General features: G+C 39.2%; 1 protein-coding gene and 1 non-coding gene across 3 annotated transcripts in view; one reads left to right on the top strand and one right to left on the bottom strand.

The window, feature by feature from the left end:
- The window catches only part of Exoc6b (exocyst complex component 6B), a 455,447-nt gene that overhangs the window by 44,901 nt on the left and 393,324 nt on the right, over positions 1-17,222 (top strand).
- Positions 6,188-6,292, bottom strand: LOC120102746 (small nucleolar RNA U13). The gene has a single exon (XR_005504337.1). It is a non-coding gene; the product is annotated as a small nucleolar RNA U13 (small nucleolar RNA).

Raw genomic sequence — 17,222 nt, 5'->3', positions numbered from 1 at the left:
ACCTAGGGAAGGGAGGGATCAGGGTATTTTTTTTCGAGGGTAACAATAAGATAAATGATGAAAAATTTAAGAAAGCAAATTTTGGTTTTAAGAACTTTGCAGTTGCTATTGATATGGGATTGACTGCTGTGTAGGAATGAATTTACTAGATGTGGCGGCATAAATTGGAGTAGTAGTTGATGAAGAGATCTAGAAAAACTTGTCATGCTGTGAAATTAGATTGTATCACCTCTGAGATTTCTTCTTTTTCTATAGGTTGCTTACTATACTAAAGAGAAGCATTAAAATAATTATTCTTTGGGTTGTCCTCAAAGGAGAAAAAAGGGGGGTGGGGAAGAGGCTGATTTGATATCTAATAGAAATATGTGCTGCTCTAACTTCTGTCTAAACCATGAAAGTTAACATTTTTTTTTTTAATTTAGTTCAATCCTATCCCCCAAATGTGTTTTCTTCGTGAGACAGACCCACTGTGTGTATCACCCACTGTGTACTGTGTAGCCCTGGCTAGTGTTAAATGTGATCTTCCTACTTCATCTGTCCCTTGGGTTCTGGGATTATAGGCTTTGGTCCACCATAGCCTATGAAATTGTTTTTGATAGTTTTATGCTGTTGATAGAGAATTTTTGTATATTATAAATATGGGATAGGAAGCAAGAGAACAGCCTGCTTTTAGAGGTTATAAGATTCTTTACAAACAGACAAGAGATTCCATCATAGCCAACGTTGGAACTCTTACTTTCCCTACTTCCTTTTGAGGGATAATGAAAGCACAGTAATTCAATTAATTTTGAGATTATGATTAAGAGAGTAGTTGAAAAAGACTATTTTTATTTTGTATTATTTTAACTTTTTATTGATTCTTTGTGAATTTCCTATCATGCACCTATCATGCCCTGACCCTTCCTTTGCCTTCTGCCCTTGCAACCTTCCCTACAAAATAAGATATAATAATAATAATAATAATAATAATAATAATAATAATAATAATGTGCTGCTGCCTCACCCAATGCCTCAGCTCTCCCATTCTCATGCCCTTGGGGCTGGCTCATTGACACTTTCACCACTATAGCCAGCTCTACTGTGCTGCCCAGGTGGGGTGTAGGGCATGCTCTCCAGAATGCTTCAGCTGGTGAGGGGTGGAACCAGCTCTTGCTCTGTCAGGTCATCTTACCCACTTGCCTCAAGTGGCAAGGGGTAAGGAGGGTGGAGGCCAGCTCTCCTGCTTGCCTCAGGTAGCAAGGGGCAGGAGGGGGCGGGGAAATGAGAGGTGGGGAGTGAGGGGGTGGAGGATTGAAAAGGGGGAGAGAGCATTTCTCCCTTGTCCACTCCAGCCTATGGCAGATGAGGGCGAGGTATTTTGTATTTTTTAACTATTTTGTTTCTTAAGACAGAGTCTCATGTATCTCAGGCTGGGATTAAACTTGGTAGCTAAGGTTGACCTGATCTTGTTATCTCTTGTCTTTCAAGTGCTGGGACTATGGAGCTGTGCCTTCAGCCAGGTGTATTCAGTGCTGGGTAACCTAAGGCATCGTGCATTTCACATAAGTGCTTGTAACAATTGAATCTGATCATCTCCCAGCCCCGAGATCGGCTTTGTAGCTCTGTGATTTAAGACAATCCTCTGTGTCTTCCTTTGGGAGCTGGGGTTACAGGTGTGCTACTACCTCTGGCCGCCATGGAGTCATAGTTTTTATTTTTATTTTATTTTGATAGATTAAAAAAATTTGGTCTCATATTAACCCCAAAGTGTTTGCTCTTGTTTACTGTTTTAGTTATTTACCACATATTTACTGTGACTCTAGTACTGTTCTAGATTTTTAAAATGCATTTTCTTTGTTCAATCGTTAAAAATAACACTTTAAGTAACAGAAAGGTTACAAAAAAATCAAATAAGGTATTGTGGCATACACCTTTAATCCCAGCGTAGTGTAGGCAGAGACAGATGGATCTCTGTGAGGTCTGGGTCAACCTGATCTGTACAGTGAGTTCCAGGTCAGCCAGGGCTATATAGTGAGACCCTGCTTCAAATGAATAGCAACAAAAAGTAGGAGTCACATTTATCTAGGTATTTATTATTACTTTTATGATTTTTCTTACTGTCACTTCCATTTCCCCTGGGAAAATAGATGTAAATATTTGGATGTATTTATCTAGCTGTTGAGTGGACATATGGTTTAAATACCTTGTTATTTTCGTTTCATCTTGCTTTTTCTTTTCTACTTTTCAAAAAAAACCCTTTCTTCTCACCTTTTATTATTCTCTTCTCTTTTTTTAATTTTTAATTTTTAATTTTATTTTGAGACAGGGTTCTCTCATACCTTGGCTGCCCTGGAACCTACCCTGTAGACCAGGCTGACCTCAAACTCATGGAGATCTGAATGCCTCTGCTTCCCAATGCTGAGATCAAAGGCATGCACCGCCACTGCCAGGCTCATTTTGTTATTCTTGATAAAATTGTGGTAATTGTAGTAGTAATAAAGGAAATTTTCTGTGTAATAGCAGTCTTGGAAAGATTGCTTCATATGCAGACTAATGATAATAACTACTCCAGGAGGGTTATTGTCTTAGTCACTGTTCTGTTGCTATGAAGAGACACCATGACCTCAACAACTCTAATGGAAGAAAACATTTAATTGGGGCTTGTTTATAGTTTCACTGCACTAGTCTATTTTCATCATGGCAGAGAGCATGGTGGCACATAGACAGACATGGTACTGGTGAAGTAGTTGAGAGTTCTGCATTCAGATCCACAGGCAGCCGGGAGAGAGACAGATTCTGGACTTGGCATATGCTTTCGAAACCTCAAAGCCCACCCCTATTGACACACTTACTTCTTCCAACAAGACCATACATCTTAATCCTTCTCATATAGTGCCACTCTTCAATGACAAAGCTTTGGAATATATGAGCTTATGGGACCATTTTTATTCAAAACACTACAGTTAGATTTAAGGGATAGCTGAGTTACTATATGGAAGATACTCATTTGACATTTTGATACAGGCCTTGTTGGTCACCAATGGGAGGAGAAGCCCTTGGTCCTGCCAAGACTGGACCCCCCCAGTGTAGAGGAATGTCAAGGTAGTTGGGGAGGGGGAACACCTTCTTAGAACAAGGGGGAGGGAGGATGGGATAGGGGGCTTATGGATGAGGAAACTGGGAAAAGAAATAACATTTGAAATGTAAATAAAAATATCCAATAAAAAAGGTGCTTCCTTTTATTATGATTTAGAAATGTTAAATTAGGTATATCCTTTTCAGTTTGAGTGACACGGGAACAGATTCAGTCAGTGTCATAGGATTACTTTTTCTGTGCTTTTTGCATGGCTAGCATTATAATCCCCACTTTGAGTTGGCACACATTCACTTTGACCTCAGACAGAGAGAGAGTCAGTCAGACAGACAGACAGACAGAGAACCTTTTCAGTACCACATTCAGGTGTAAACTGATCTAGCTTTTCATCATGACACCAGGTCAAAGTTTCCTGTGTACTCTTAGGATGACAGACGGTTTAATGGAGTGTTCAATCCAGACAAGACTAAAGTTATAAAAATCGGTAGGTAACAGAAGACTGAAGATTGTCCCTATCTTCCTTCTATGTCTGTGTTATGTGGGGCTGGTTGGTACTGATGCTTATCATTATACGAGAGGGTTCTTGGCTACTTCTACAGATCTTTAATAAACACCACCTTGCCCTTTCCTTTAAAAACAAAACCAAACTTTGCCAATGGATTGAGAGTTAACTTGATAATTTGGAGCATATAACCATGTTGTTTGGAAGCTGTCTGACTGTTTCCATTGTTGCTGCCTGATTGTCCATGGTTTAATCATCAGTAGTTGTGAAGGAAGGCAGGGGGAAGGGGGGGAGCTGTAGGCTGCATAGTACCATAAAAAATTTCCACCTGGAAGCAATTTTTCCTAAAAGCCCTTAGGGACTGCTGTCACCCTCCCCCTTCAGTTGGCAGTAAGGACTAGAAACACCAGCTCTCCTTGGAACCAGCCTTTGTTGCTCCCAGCTTCCAGAAGGGCTAGAGGAGAGCTAGGGAAATAACAAATTATTCCCAGACACTCTTCTGTAAGAAATTCCCTTGAGCCTCTTTCTTCTTTTCCTCTGGTTCTTTCTGCATTACTATTTTAGCTGAAGTATAGATTATTTGCAGTACTAGGGCTTGAGTTTACGTTTTAGTCGCAGTGTTTATTATCATCCCTAGTGCCTGTCCTAGAAAAAGTTGAACCATCTTTGGGTCCTGCCATAGGCCCTGTGTCACTTTATAATGCCTTCTCTCTGGAATGTAGGCATTGTTCCAGGTGTGGACTCTCAAGGAACTCATGGTTCCCATGGGAGTGATGCACATGTAAATAAATCATATGTATGTGGTATTCAGTGTAGCAGTCTTTCAAAGATATGAACAAATAAAAAATTTCAAACAAATGAATATTAACCCGCCACGAGTGAAATGTCCTTAATGGTGCTCATTCATTCTTAGGCCTGTTTTCCAGTGTGACTGGAGGATAGAATGAGGTGTTTGGGTAAATGGAAGGATAATACTTTTGATGGAATTTATTTCCAACCACACATGGTTTCCTAAGGTCAAGGTCAGTTTAGATTTTATTGTCAATATGAGGGTTAAGTAGTAAATAGTGATACCATGGTGTGAAGGAATATCTCACCCTATACCACTCCAATTGAAGGGTAACCAGGTGTTTCAACAGATTTTGTGGCTTATTCCTTTAAAAACAGACTATTAGTGCATGCTATAACAGTGTATTTTTTATTTCATTTATTTATTCGTGTCTGTATGTGTGTAGCATGGGTGGAGGTCTGGGACAACTTGCCAGATTTGATTCTGGGACAACTTGCCAGATTTGATTCTTTCCTTCTATTATGTGAGTCCCAGGGATGGAAGTCAGATTGTAAGGCTTAGCAGCAAGTAAGTACCTTTACCTTCTCAGCCATCTTGCTGGCCCTTCTTACTTGCAATTTTGTATTTTCTTCAGTATTGGAATTAAAAGTTTAATGTTTCTTTTTGTTTTGGTTTAAATGTTTGCTACTTCTTTAAATATATCATTTATTTTTAATTTATACATATCAGTTTTAAGTCTGGGTAAGTCTTGACCCATAGTTTTTTATTCTTTTTAAACCTTTAGTTTTTAAAAATGTCTAGTTCTAAGATTTGTTTGTTGATACTTAAATTCTATGTTAAAGAACCATTACTTCTCAGAAGTCTTGGAAATATGAATTAAAGTATATTTCTCTAGGGAAAATTTATGTCCATTCAGCCAGTTATCTGTGGACATTGCAAAGGAGATTGCTTCTAAAATAAATAGTAATTATTATTTGAGAGATGATATTTTGCTATGTTTCCCAGGCTGGGTTTGAACTTGAACTCAAGGAACTGATCCTTCTACTTCTGACTTTCTCAGTGCTGGGATAAAAGATGTATCTCCATGCCTGGCCCAAAATGAAGAATTGGACATTTTTCAGACTGCACAGATATTAATAGCATATCTATGAGACTTAATCTTTGGTTTAAAATGACCGGAAGTTCTTTCTCCTGCAACCAGAATCAGTACCAGAGGAGGGAGGTCTCCTTGCAGGCTCCCTTTACCCTTCTTGAGATATCGTGGTTTTATTCATTTAAGGTTCCCCTCTTTTGTCTCTTTGATTCCTGTTCCTTTTTATTCCAGTCACTAGAGATGCCCTTTGTTTCCTTTACTATGAAGCCATGCACTGATGGTCTAGACCTTTAGTTTAGGTTTTAAGATTCACTACCAGGAGTGTTTTCAGTGTGTCTGCTGCTTTGCATTGCTCGTGGGAGCATCATCTTGTTTTGCTACTTTGTTTTCTATTACAGTTTTTTGAATGGAAACAACTCTATTATCCTTTATTGGTCCCTCAGGGTTTTCAGTGCTAGGGACTTAATTTTGGAGTATTAAATTGCTCTGGTTGGCTTGGACTCACTGTGGAGATCAGGCTGGCCTTGAACTTGCAGTGATTCTCCTACTTAGGTCGTAGAATGTTGAATTTACAGGGATATACCACCCTACTCATTCATCCATTCTTTTTAAAAATTAGTTAATTTTTATTTTTTTAAAGACAGGGTCTCATTGTATCCCAGGTTGACTTACTATGTAGCTTAGGATTTTAGTCACATACCTTCCCAGGCATTCTTTTTCTTTTTCTCATGTCAAACAGGTAATGTACCCAACTTCATAACAAGGTTTGAGGGTGGTATGTATCACACAGTGATATGAATAATTAATTATCTTGCTTATGAACTAAAAAAAGATTCTGCCTCAAGTACTCTTATTTCTCATCTTATAATTATAATTAGTAACATTATAGTTATAATTAGTAACATTAATGATTCAGCTAAAAAAAGCAATTGAATAAATCTTTTGGCTTTTAACACAAATTTGTATAAAGGACAAAATAAAGCCACTGACAAACTTCATTGAACTTTATATCTTCAGCTACTAATGATGATGATGATGGTGGTGGTGGTGGTGGTGGTGGTGGTGGTGATGATGGTAATGGTGATGATGATGGTGATGGTGATAATACCCAGGTTTTACTTATGACAGTCTTTGTATACTTAAGTTGGAGTATCTTTGCTTTTATTGGTTTATTCCTGTTTGATTTCCGTTGTTTATTTGGCTAATATTTTATGACAAATTTTCCTCTTCTGAGACTCTCTGGTTGTATTTAACCCAAGTCACATTCTTTGGAAGGCTCTTTGGCTAGGTGCCAGCTGAAGTTGCCCCACCCTGTTTTTGAAAGTACCTACTTTTGGCTTCCTTTCTTGCCTGAGGCAGAATTTCCTTATAGCATCCTCTTGGTTATATGGGCTATCTTGATGAAGCCAGTCAGATATATTGGGATCTGCAAAGATACAAAAAGGATTGGAATGTGTTTGCTCTTATGTGGTGTTACAAAGACATTTAAATATTATATTAGTTGCCTTTTACATTGCTCTAATCAAATTCTTGACATGAAGTAACTTCAAGGAGGAAGGCTTTGTTTTGGCTTTCAGTTTAAGGGGATACCGTCCATCATGATGGGAAAGGCAGGGTGGCAAGAGTAGAAGGTGGTTGGTTATATTACACCACAGCCAGAAAATATAGTTATGAAATGAAACTTAAGCTCTAGTTGGTCTGGGAAAGTGGAGCCTAAAAATGAGGTGGAGTATTATCAGACAATTTATAGGGTATTCTTGATGGTTAAGCAAGGTCAGAAGAGCAAAGGTCACACGAGTTGAAGCTGTGTACAGTCAGGAGGCAAGTCATGCTTAGAAACATTCTGAATACTAATGGGTAAAATGGTGTGTAATCTAAAGTAAAACATACTCCTACTTAATTACATCTGAGAGGGGCATGAAAGCACATTCCAAGAACAGCCCATGTTATGGCGAAATTAATCAGATATTACAGGACTTTTGCCTTGTTTACTCAGTGTTTTCTCACAAAGTCTCAAAAATCTCACACAGCTTCATTCATAACTGACAATTATATGCTGGTATTTGAATGAAAAAAAGGAAAAAACGTAAGGACATGACTACTTCTAGAAGTGATGGAGGAGAAAGTTTATTTTAGCTAAAAGGAGCATAGTCAGAGACAGAGACATTTGGGAGAGTCCAGAGTGGACAAGACCTTGAGCCATGTGAGGAGGGGTAGTGGAGAGTGTGTAGCAACTGACGACCAGGACCAACAGATTGAGCCAGAGAGTAAACTAAAGGAATAGGAAACCAAAATGGCTGCATTATATAGGGAAGAGCAGCTGGGAGAAGGGCAGTTTAGCTCCTGTACTGGACAAATTTTTGGTGTGTGTGGGGGAATGCTAGCCATACCCCGTAACAGGTTGGAACTGAGGGTTGCAGAGAACCTGGTGGCCAGGTCTACATTGATATGTTAACTAGGTACCTCAGCTGGTTCAGCTTGCTTCTTCCTTTTTTACTGAGTTATAAACTCTATCCCAGCTGTTCTGAACCTGTCAAGACCTCTTTGGTGGCGGACGACCTTTTTACAGGAGTTGCCTAAGACCATCAGAAAACATAGATATTTACATTATGATTCATAACAGTAGTGAAATTACAGTTAACAAAAAATTATGGTTGGGGGGCATAATAACATGAGAAACTATATTAAAGGGTCACAGCATTAGGAAACTTGAGAACCATTGCTCTAACCCATGAAATGGTACATCTTTCCATATTAGTTAACCTAATCTAGAGACCACATCATAGACATTCCCAGAGGCTTGTCTCCTAGATTACTCTAGACAAGTTGATAGATCAATGGTATTAACTGTCAGATGTTTTGTGATCAGCTTGGACTTCATTAATTACAATATGCATGGTCAGGTACTGATGATGATATGCAGTGATCCATGATATGAAGTGTACCCAGAGCATCCAAATTATCGTCCTGAAGTCTGAGTACAATCAGTAGACATTCTGAAGTAAGAAGAGATGTAAACTCCGTTTGACCTCTTCTAGTTCTCTTTCAACATCATGCTCAAATGTGTTTTTCCACTTTATTTTTAACTTTTGGAATAAACAAAAACACTAATGATGCTTTTATGGAGTTTAATGGGAAGGAAATGTTTGAGGGATAAAGCCATGACAAGTTAAAAAAGATATATGAAAAAGAAAAAAACCAGAACAAACTCTGGAATTTTTGTCTTGGATAATCAAAACCAAAACCCCAAACTGAAAATGTTTAGTCCTTTGTGTCTCGAGTTCTCTCCTTGGTCTCAAGATATATGTGTAGGTATGTTTGGTCTCCTGTATTAATTACTCTTGCACCCATCTCTGAAACACGGGTGATTCCACAAGTATGGCTTGATTTACATTTCTGCTTTGTATCCCTTTGTGTCCACTTCTCTGGGAGAATCCTTCCACTTCCAGGCTCTGTGAAAAATGGAGATAAAATGGGTAAGACAGTCTTTGTACAAGGGAGGACTAATGTTTTAGTATAAGAAGATTGATAATTGAACAGGCCATCAGAATAGAGTTTAATAAATTTGGTGAGGGCAGTTAGTTACAAAGGAGGTGGGGATAAAAGGCTCTAAGTGATTAGAAATGGTTCTTCAGGAGAAGAGAGTTGTGAGCTGTGGTTTTAAGAGTGGATGAGATTTACTTTGACATGGAAGGGGAAGGATATTTGAGGCTGGAGACTGGAGTCCTTAACAAACTGTGGGCACTGATTTTTGTCTTGCTCTTTGATTTGCTTTTGCAAACTGTATAACATGCTGTCATTTAGGATACTTTGCTATGCAAATAGCAGAGTATAGAGGGAAAGTGGTTTAAATAATTGGTAACTGACTGACAAATGGAGTATCTGGAGATAGCTGGTGAGAATTTCTCCACAGTCCAGGACTCTGGTGTTTTCTACACTTTCCCCTTTCTAAACTGGGATTATTGACACCATTTCCTCTCTTTTTAGGGTAGTTGCTTCACCTGCCTATAAGTGTCTTATTTTTGCAGGACATTGTTTAAGGTAGGAAAAGCAACTTTTTACACACTCCCCTCCCCTACTTTGGCCTTTCCCTAACAGATTTTCCTTCTCATTGGTGAGAGTTGTATTACACATCCTTATGTTAACTGGTCACTGACAAGGTAACTTAGACTTTACCTCTACTGGTAGGATAGGAAGGTGAAACACCAGACAGAGTAGGGACTGCTCAAACAAAGACGGATCAGTAGTTGTTATATAGACATAGTTAATCCATAACTGACTCACCCTGCAGTGGAATTACCCCTCTCTTCTCTCTCCTCGTTCTTCTCTCCTTTCTCTCCTCCCTCCTCTTTCTCTTTTTAGACAGGGTTTCTCTGTGTAGCCCCTGGCTGTCCTGGAACTCACTCTGGAGACAAGGCAGAGATCTGTGTGCCTCTTCCCCGCTTGTGCTCAGACTAAAGAGATGTGCCACCATTGCCCAGCTCCCACTCCACCTTCGCAACAAGGTCTTCCCTTTTAGTCTTGGCTGACCTCAGCCTCCTGAGTGCAGAGAGAGTGAGTGTGCATCACCCGATATGGTTCCTTCTTTATCTCTGGAAAAGCAGATTGAAGCTGATTTTGGTTTTATGCAAATCATATACTTCTGTAGTGGTTTAGTGTAGGAGAATGGTAAATATTTGTTGAATTCAAGCTTTAAGTGTCATGTTATCAGTTAAAAGCTTTTAAAATAATGCTCTTGAAATCTAGGTGGGAGAGGGATATGGAACCATTATGAAGTATAAAAGTGTATTGTCTATAAAATTATAAAAAAAATCTTGTCTTTTATCCTGCATTAGGTCTAGCACAGTAGTGCCCCAAGATATCTGGTTAGATATCTTCATCTCCGTCAGCAAAGTCTCTCACCTGCTTTGCTCTATCCCATATCACACTGCGGATGGCTTCTCTCTGAGCCTGGCAACAATCTCTATACCAATCTAGTTCCCAAGGCAGGTTTCCACCATGCCAGAAACATCTATCCCAATTTCATGGCAGCCTAGTGTCTCCAGCCACCATGTATTCTCTTGAACTTAACTTGCCATATGAAAGAACACACAACACAATAACCTCTGATCCAGTTGATAATATATAATTGCCCACCTAGACATACAAAGCCCCGTACACATCCATCCCTTAAGAATATTCATAACAACCTGTAAATGTGCAGAGAGGAATCTTAACATTAACCTCCATGTTCTCTCCACTGCTTCTTCTCCCTCACTCCAGTCTCCCCCTCTTTCTAAAACTTTTCTCCTGCCCATCCTTCCTTTTCATTCAATGAGAGGCCTTTTCTATCTTGTACCTGCCTTCACCTGTATGACATCATCCTACAGTGTATTATTACCAATGCACACTAGGATGCATGAATATACCTTTTGTAAAAAATCTATAGTATACAGGGAGGTTATGGAAATCAGACTCTTAGGTCACCATTTTACTTGAGTCAGCATTACTGTATACAAATCACAGTTAATTTCTAAGCATTTCTTTCTTACTTTATACAGTATTAGGATATTCTTGTGATGGAATAGATAAGCAATTCCTCATTGTTTGTTCTATAGTCTTGTTTAACTGTTATGCACCTTGTATCAGAAGCATAGAGAAGTACAATAATATTTTAAAGAGTTGGCATTTTCTACAACTGCCTTTTATTTTGGGTGGGGAATTGGGAGGGTTTGGAGGTAGAGACAAGGTCTCAGGTAGCTCCTGCTGGCCTCAAACTTGTTCTGTAGCTGAGGACGGCCTGTCTCTGCCTTCCTACTGTTAGCAGCATGCCCAGTCTTATGCAGTCCTGGGCCTTCTGAAGAAAGGTTACATTCTACCAGTTGAGCTACATCCCCTGTCTTGGACCCATAGATTTGATCAAATGCAGGTTTTAGATGTTTTTCATCAGTCTGTCTTATTTAGTTACATCAAGTCCCATGTTTTAAGAAATATTAGAAATTGGTCATCACTAGATGGCAGTCTTTCTCCACTTTAGTTTGTTAAGAAGGAAAAATAGTGCAGTACTATTAAGAACAGTGCTGGCTGCCAGCAGAAAGCTTAGTAGATCTCTAAGTTTTCCAGTTTAAGAATTGTTTGTTTATTTTTGCCTTTTGTATCTGTTGATGACTTATGGTGAGATATATTTGAAATGCCGAGTCTGTGTAGTTTATAAGGTCTTTTCACATTTGATTTTTACTCTGGTAGAAGTAATTTGTAATTAAGGACAAAAGATGCAAGAAAGTATGTTCTCACCTGTCTGATAGCCTTATGGAAACTGTGTATTCTTTTCACTTGCATGTACATAAAGAATTCACACAGAACCAGGGAGTTCTGTAAATTTCCAAAAAATGGGAAATATAGAGTATCCTAAACACTGTCTTCTTTACTTCATTTAAGTTTGAACTGTTTTTTTGAGACAGGTTCTTGCCCTATTGTCCTGGCTGTCTTGTTACTAATTACTCTGAGCTCAGGCTCCAGCCTCAGCTTCCTGAATGTTGGAATTACAGGTCTGGGAACTCCATACCAACCAATTCTTACTTTAATTTTAAAATTTTCTACTCCACTGTAAACCTTTAAAGTTACTCCACATCATACTATAAGAGAGTGTTAAAATCATGAAGATTCTAAGTAGAAACTTGGTGACACTGATAAGGAGATTAAAACTACTACCTGCTGTCTGTCTGTCCTCAAAATGCTTGCTCTTTCTCATTATGTGCCTCAATTGGGAAGCTTAATGCTCAGCTAGTACTTCAGGGAAATTGTAATTGATTGCTGTTTCCTATTTGGTAAATGAGAAAGAGCTGAAGGTCAGAGAGATTAATTGAATTGGCCAAAGATGTAGCTAATTACAGTGCTTAGACGAAGACCTCATAATCAGGCATCTAAAATCCACATTTTCTTACTTTGAGTTTTACTTTAGGTTTTCTTTTCTTTTTTAAAAATAGGAAACCCAAGGAGGTATTACCTAAATTCTGATTTTCTTTTGTTTTCTTTTTTTGAGTAGGCCTTACATAGTTCAGGGGCCACACGAGTCAGTTAGGCTCAGCTTGGATACCTCCCAATTGCTCGGATTACATGCTCTGCTGGTGCCCAAATTTCTGAACTTTGGGGTCCCCCCCGACTCCATCAAGTTTGTTCTTTATCTTTGGAGAGAATGAATGAGAACTTTTCCTGGTAGAACCTACTGTAGAAGTTATTACTGAATCAGAATATACTGAAATTTAATTTTTTTTTATAAAATAGAATAGTACCAGCCTACTTTTTAAGTTTGAGGGTTTTTTTAGTGATTTTTTTTCCTCCTAGTTTTCTATATGACAGGGAATATTAGTATTTTTACTTAGAAGGAGAAGAGTTAAGCTTGAAACTTACTGAAATGTCTGTGGTGGGTTCAGTCTTATGTGCTCTGCATAGCTTCTGTAAAATCATCCACTTGGAGGGCTGCTTATAATTTTTTCATCTTTCCTTTCCAAGGAACGGGAATGAATCTTGATGGCTGTGTTTTTACTGAAGTCAGTGTTGAATTTTTACTGGAATGTAGGCATGTCTGTGTATGTCTTTGTGCCTGTCTGATACCCTTATTTTGGGTAGTGAACTGACATGATGAGGAAAGTAAACTGTTTTATCCAGAAGATAAGTGCATGATGATCCTGTACCACACATCACTCTGGACTCAAAAAACATGGTCACTGAGCAAATATTTGTTTGCTGAAGGAGTGTCAGGGACCAGAGATACTGTTGACATGTCCCAGTCAGCATGTGGGTCCAGGAGACCTCAAGAAATATTATGACCCTCCAGTTAAAGTGGGGCTTAATGGAGGACAGAGGATTAATAGAGTTTTGGCTGAAATCTGATTCACAGGTCTAGTGGGTATCTGAACTCATCCTGTGGTTATCCAACCTCTCTACCATATCATACATACATAGATATACATAGAAGTTGGATGAATTCTTGTACTAGTTCCCTGACCTGTGGAGTGAAGGCTATTATGGTTGTGGTTGGAAAGGCTAAATGCCTTTAGAGTTGCCTGTTTCAGGAAAAATAGTGAATCAATACAGTGTTGCATCCCTGGAGCAGTTGCAGAAATTAGTGTAACCAGCAAGAACTCGAAAGATGCCTGGGTGGAGAATGACAGTTGACTATCAAAACCTTTATCAAGTAGTGACTCCAATTGCAGCTGCTGTACCAGATGGGGTGTCCTTTCTTGAGGAGATTGACACATCTCCTGGTACATGGTATGTAGCTATTGATCTAGGAAATGTCTTTTTTTTATTTTTTATTAACTTGAGTATTTCTTATATACATTTCGAGTGTTATTCCCTTTACTGGTTTCCGGGCAAACATCCTCCTCCCCCCTCCCCTTCTTTATGAGTGTTCCCCTCCCCATCCTTCCCCCTTGCCGCCCTCCCCCCAACAATCTAGTTCACTGGGGGTTCAGTCTTAGCAAGACCCAGGGCTTCCCCTTCCACTGGTGCTCTTACTAGGATATTCAATGCTACCTATGAGGTCAGAGTCCAGGGTCAGTCCATGTATAGTCTTTGGGTAGTGGCTTAGTCCCTGGAAGCTCTGGTTGCTTGGCATTGTTGTACATATGGAGTCTCGAGCCCCTTCAAGCTCTTCCAGTTCTTTCTCTGATTCCTTCAGCGGGGGTCCTATTCTCAGTTCAGTGGTTTGCTGCTGGCATTCGCCTCTGTGTTTGCTGTATTCTGGCTGTGTCTCTCAGGAGAGATCTACATCCGGCTCCTGTAGGCCTGCACTTCTTTGCTTCATCCATCTTGTCTAATTGGATGGCTGTATATGCATGGGCCACATGTGGGTCAGGCTCTGAATGGGTGTTCCTTCTGTGTCTGTTTTAATCTTTGCCTCTCTATTCCCTGCCAAGGGTATTCTTGTTCCCCTTTTAAAGAAGGAGTGAAGCATTCACATTTTGATCATCTGTCTTGAGTTTCATTTGTTCTAGGCATCTTGGGTAATTCAAGCATTTGGGCTAATAGCCACTTATCAATGAGTGCATACCATGTATGTCTTTCTGTGATTGGGTTACCTCACTCAGGATGATATTTTCCAGTTTCGACCATTTGCCTACGAATTTCATAAAGTCATTGTTTTTGATAGCTGAGTAATATTCCATTGTGTAGATGTACCACATTTTCTGTATCCATTCCTCTGTTGAAGGGCATCTGGGTTCTTTCCAGCTTCTGGCTATTATAAATAAGGCTTCGATGAACATAGTGGAGCACGTGTCTCTTTTATATGTTGGGGCATCTTTTGGGTATATGCCCAAGAGAGGTATAGCTGGATCCTCAGGCAGTTCAATGTCCAATTTTCTGAGGAACCTCCAGACTGATTTCCAGAATGGTTGTACCAGTCTGCAATCCCACCAACAATGGAGGAGTGTTCCTCTTTCTCCGCATCCTCGCCAGCATCTGCTGTCACCTGAGTTTTTGATCTTAGCCATTCTCACTTGTGTGAGGTGAAATCTCAGGGTTGTTTTGATTTGCATTTCCCTTATGACTAAAGATGTTGAACATTTCTTTAGGTGTTTCTCAGCCATTCGGCATTCCTCAGCTGTAAATTCTTTGTTTAGCTCTGAACCCCATTTTTTAATAGGGTTATTTGTCTCCCTGCGGTCTAACTTCTTGAGTTCTTTGTATATTTTGGATATAAGGCCTCTATCTGTTGTAGGATTGGTAAAGATCTTTTCCCAATCTGTTGGTTGCCGTTTTGTCCTAACCACAGTGTCCTTTGCCTTACCAGAAGCTTTGCAGTTTTATGAGATCCCATTTGTCGATTCTTGATCTTAGAGCATAAGCCATTGGTGTTTTGTTCAGGAAATTTTTTCCAGTGCCCATGTGTTCCAGATGCTTCCCTAGTTTTTCTTCTATTAGTTTGAGTGTATCTGGTTTGATGTGGAGGTCCTTGATCCACTTGGACTTAAGCTTTGTACAGGGTGATAAGCATGGATCGATCTGCATTCTTCTACATGTTGACCTCCAGTTGAACCAGCACCATTTGCTGAAAATGCTATCTTTTTTCCATTTGATGGTTTTGGCTCCTTTGTCAAAAATCAAGTGCCCATAGGTGTGTGGGTTCATTTCCGGGTCTTCAATTCTGTTCCATTGGTCTATCTGTCTGTCTCTGTACCAATACAATGCAGTTTTTATCACTATTGTTCTGTAATACTGCTTGAGTTCAGGGATAGTGATTCCCCCTGAAGTCCTTTTATTGTTGAGGATAGTTTTAGCTATCCTGGGTTTTTTGTTATTCCAGATGAATTTGCAAATTGTTCTGTCTAACTCTTTGAAGAATTGGATTGGTATTTTGATGGGGATTGCATTGAATCTGTAGATTGCTTTTGGTAAAATGGCCATTTTTTATTATATTAATCCTGCCAATCCATGAGCATGGGAGATCTTTCCATATTCTGAGGTCTTCTTCAATTTCTTTCTTCAGAGTCTTGAAGTTCTTATTGTACAAATCTTTTACTTGCTTGGTTAAAGTCACACCGAGGTACTTTATATTATTTGGGTCTATTATGAAGGGTGCCGTTTCCCTAATTTCTTTCTCGGCTTGTTTCTCTTTTGTGTAGAGGAAGGCTAATGATTTATTTGAGTTAATTTTATACCCAGCCACTTTGCTGAAGTTGTTTATCAGGTTTAGTAGTTCTCTGGTGGAACTTTTGGGATCACTTAAATATACTATCATATCATCTGCAAATAGTGATATTTTGACTTCTTCTTTTCCGATCTGTATCCCCTTGACCCCTTTTTGTTGTCTGATTGCTCTGGGTAGAACTTCAAGAACTATATTGAATAAGTAGGGAGAGAGTGGGCAGCCTTGTCTAGTCCCTGATTTTAGTGGGATTGCTTCAAGTTTCTCTCCATTTAGTTTAATGTTAGCAACTGGTTTGCTGTATATGGCTTTTACTATGTTTAGGTATGGGCCTGAATTCCTATTCTTTCCAGGACTTTTATCATGAAGGGGTGTTGAATTTTGTCAAATGCTTTCTCAGCATCTAATGAAATGATCATGTGGTTTTGTTCTTTCAGTTTGTTTATATAATGGATCACGTTGATGGTTTTCCGTATATTAAACCATCCCTGCATGCCTGGGATGAAGCCTACTTGATCATGGTGGATGATTGTTTTGATGTGCTCTTGGATTCGGTTTGCCAGAATTTTATTGAGTATTTTTGCGTTTGGTGTTTTGACTATTATGTGACGGGAAGTGTTTCTTTCCTGGTCCAATCTATTTGGAGTTCTGTAGGCTTCTTGTATGCCTATGGGTATCTCTTTTTTTAGGTTAGGGAAGTTTTCTTCTATGATTTTGTTGAAGATATTTACTGGTCCTTTGAGCTGGGATCTTCACTCTCTTCTATACCTATTATCCTTAGGTTTGATCTTCTCATTGAGTCCTGGATTTCCTGTATGTTTTGGACCAGTAGCTTTTTCCGCTTTACATTATCTTTGACAGTTGAGTCAATGATTTCTATGGAATCTTCTGCTCCTGAGATTCTCTCTTCCATCTCTTGTATTCTGTTGGTGAAGCTCGTATCTACAGCTCCTTGTCTCTTCTTTTGGTTTTCTATATCCAGGGTTGTTTCCATGTGTTCTTTCTTGATTGCTTCTATTTCCATTTTTAATTCCTTCAACTGTTTGATTGTGTTTTCCTGGAATTCTTTCAGGGATTTTTGTGACTCCTCTCTATGGGCTTCTACTTGTTTATTTATGATTTCCTGGAATTCTT

This window comes from Rattus norvegicus, chromosome 4 (assembly GCF_036323735.1).
Source record: "Rattus norvegicus strain BN/NHsdMcwi chromosome 4, GRCr8, whole genome shotgun sequence".
NCBI classification, from domain to species: domain Eukaryota; kingdom Metazoa; phylum Chordata; class Mammalia; order Rodentia; family Muridae; genus Rattus; species Rattus norvegicus.
This window is presented reverse-complemented; position numbering and strand designations above follow the sequence as displayed.